This window comes from Vigna radiata, chromosome 10, assembly GCF_000741045.1.
Source record: "Vigna radiata var. radiata cultivar VC1973A chromosome 10, Vradiata_ver6, whole genome shotgun sequence".
In the NCBI taxonomy this organism is placed as follows: Eukaryota; Viridiplantae; Streptophyta; class Magnoliopsida; order Fabales; family Fabaceae; genus Vigna; species Vigna radiata.
Window position 1 is genome coordinate 16,108,932 of NC_028360.1, and position 3,217 is coordinate 16,112,148.

The 3,217-nt window shown below is 29.8% G+C and overlaps 1 protein-coding gene across 12 annotated transcripts in view; it reads right to left on the minus strand.

The window, feature by feature from the left end:
• The window catches only part of LOC106775025 (beta-amyrin synthase), a 36,715-nt gene that overhangs the window by 14,225 nt on the left and 19,273 nt on the right, over window positions 1–3,217 (minus strand). The gene's annotated exons all lie outside the window — the stretch shown is intronic.

The window sequence follows — 3,217 nt, forward strand, 5'->3', positions numbered from 1 at the left end:
TGGGATGCAAGAGAGAAAAAGGAGAGGAGGAAGACGAGAAACAACAATAGAATGCCGAAAAGAGAGAAAAATAAGAGATGTGGCAAGAGAAAAAGGAGAAGAGGAAGACGATCGATATCAGAAACTGAATGCCGAGAAGAGTTGCAGTGTATTTAAAATGGAATTGGGCATCGGTTATTCTCCACAAACCGACGTCTATAGACGTCGGTTATCCTACTAATGTGACGTCCAAGTGAACATTTAAAACTGACTTTTTGAATACCCATTAGACGTCGATTTCTGTCTGGGGGAACCGACGTCTAGGAAGCTAAACCGATTGACGTTTGATATCTTGTCCGGGATGTTCACAACTGTTGGTATGGGCCACCAACGTCTATAATAACATACACGTCGGGGCCCTAAATAGCCGACGTCTCAAGCCCTCGAGTTTTGTAAACATAATTATTACAGGTATAATAGATGTCGCGTAGCCCGAAACGCTGACGTCAACATTAAAGACTTTTTTGTCTTTCCCGCCTTCGCCTTCGCCTTCCAGACATGTCTTAGACGTCGGATTTGGACTACGTGACGTCTAAGCGCCTGAGAATTATTTATATAATTTATTTTTTCTGTTAATATGGACTGTATTTTTCTTCTAATTATATATTTTTTATTTATAAAATTTGAAGTTGATAACTTTTTCAAGATTAATTTTAGTATTTTTTATGTTGTGAAAATGTGAATTTTGTCTTTATTGTATAACTTAGGACATTAGATTAATAATAAATAAATAAAAGTTTAATTGAAAATTTTAGTTTTTATATTATATATTTGATTTGTTTTAGTTCTTATATTTATTTTTAATTTAATTAAAATTTATATTTAATATCGTTTGAATATCAGGTGTTTAATTTGGTTTAATGAAAAAACTTATGTTTTCAAGAAAGAGTTTTTTTTATTGAGTAAATATTACTGTTATATTAGGTGTATATCTATATTTTTTATTGAGTCATTAATTATAAGATTAAATATGTTATGTTTCATCCTTAAAATAAATTTATAGTTTTTTTACTTTATGAAAATAAGGCAAAATAATAGAACTTTGCATTGTAGTGTAATATAACTTAAACATATATTTTGTTAAAAATTACTTTTAAATGACTTTCCTTAAATACAGATACAACAGATAAATATAGTTTTAAAACAAAATACAAATTTTAAAAATTGTTTAGGAATAAGAAATCTAGTTAACCCTTAATTATATATTATACACAAACTTAAATTTTTGAAGATTTTTTTCACACTTCAAATCATATTTATTATTTTTATTAATCTTATTTTTATATATATTTTAAATTTTTAATAATTTATACATTAGAGAAAGACAGAGAATTAGACAAATACAAAAAAATTAGAAATAAGACCCATAATATTTTAATTTGTTCAATCATTAACGCTGTGGCTGATATCACTAACAAAAAGTTGTTGCTTTGCACAGGAGCAAAAGACAGAAAGAAAAGTTAATGTCGTTTTTGTATATTTAAATGAAAGGATTTGATTGAGACGAATTTTGTCAAAGTATGGATGAAATTGACATTTTTTTAAAAAGTTGGACCAACTTGACCTGGAGTAAAATTAGGGACAAAGAAAGTTATTAAATCTTTGAGAAAAGAATATTAGTGTAGAAAGTGTTTTAGATGTCTGTTATTTTATATTTTTAACGTCATATCCAGAACCGACGTCTATATAGGTAACGTTAATCAGACGTCGGACTCTGGGGTCTGACGTCGTTATAGACGTCGGTTAAGTTCCATGTAGGACGTCTATACAGATGTCAGTCCATACAATTAACTGACGTCTAAGGGCACTATAAAGACGTCAGACATGGCACTAACCGACGTCTAAGGGCACAATAGACATCGGATATGGCATTAACCGACTGGGTATTCGTTGTATTTTAATGCAGTTTTGCTCATATCTTTGGGTAGCGTTGTAGCACCTTCTTCCATTGTGAGCTTCTTCGTAAGAAAAAATTGCGTCTTTTGCATCTCTCATGACATTTCAACCAAAAACAAAACCTGAGTCGTTTCCTAGTTTCATTCCAATGCCAAAGAAAAATAATAGGGTGACATGGAAACTAGAAAAGGACCCAGATTCGACTTTAGGTTGAAATGCCATAAAAGATCCAAAAGACGCAAACTTTTCTTACGAGGAAGCTAGCAAAGGGAGAAGGTGCACTACGCTACCCAAAGACATGAAAAAATTTGCACTAAAACTGTTGTATCATTCACCGATTAACTTTTACAAACTTAAATGATGTCCTTTTCAAATTTAGTTGAATGCATCCAAACTTAGAATGCTTATGTGTTGACAAAGTAATGAAGTGGAAAATGAATGTGGTTGGTAGTATCAGTATGCACTAAATGCATGAATAATTAAGGTCCATTTCTGCCCAAACAAGTCTAATATATATTTATACCAACTTGTCGACTTTCTGAATCAGGGATTTCAATTTTAAATTTAAAAGTAGAGAAAAGTAAAGGAAAACAGATCTTTGATAAGAGAAAAGCATTCATTGCTCTTTTTCCAGGATTGCTTTATTTATTTTGTATATCTGCATCTTCATTGTATCTATCTCTTATGTAAGACAATATGGGCTGGGTAAAAGTAAAGTGGAAAGTTATCTTCTTCCAAGAACGCGGAAAGAATTTTGATATGCTTTGGAATATCAAATACTAACAATAAAAGTGGAGGTTCTTTTTGAAAGCATGCACCCGAAATTATTTCATATGAAAATTTATGGTAAATTTTCACATTTTTTTGTAAGGTTTGCCAGATTTTTTTTTCTCTCTGTTTACTATTGTATATGCTTTTTTTATTATCCATTTTAAATATGGGTCAACTCACCCCATTTTGTTCCATCTCACTATTGATTTCACAGAAAAATAACACCGGTTGTAGCTTATAGCCTGAATGGGTTGAAAATTTTAATTCATACTTCCAAACAGGTTGGTGGATCAGGCCCCACTAACTCTTTTTTGTTTTTATATTATATATTTGATTTGTTTTGATTCTTATATTTAATTTTTATTTAATTAAAATTTATTTTTGTAAAAATAGTGAATATTATATTTATGAAATCAATATTTATTTTTAATTTAAATGAAATTTATTTTTGTAAAAAGATTTAATATTATATTTTGTGAAATCAATATTAATATAGTTTGAAATATCAGGT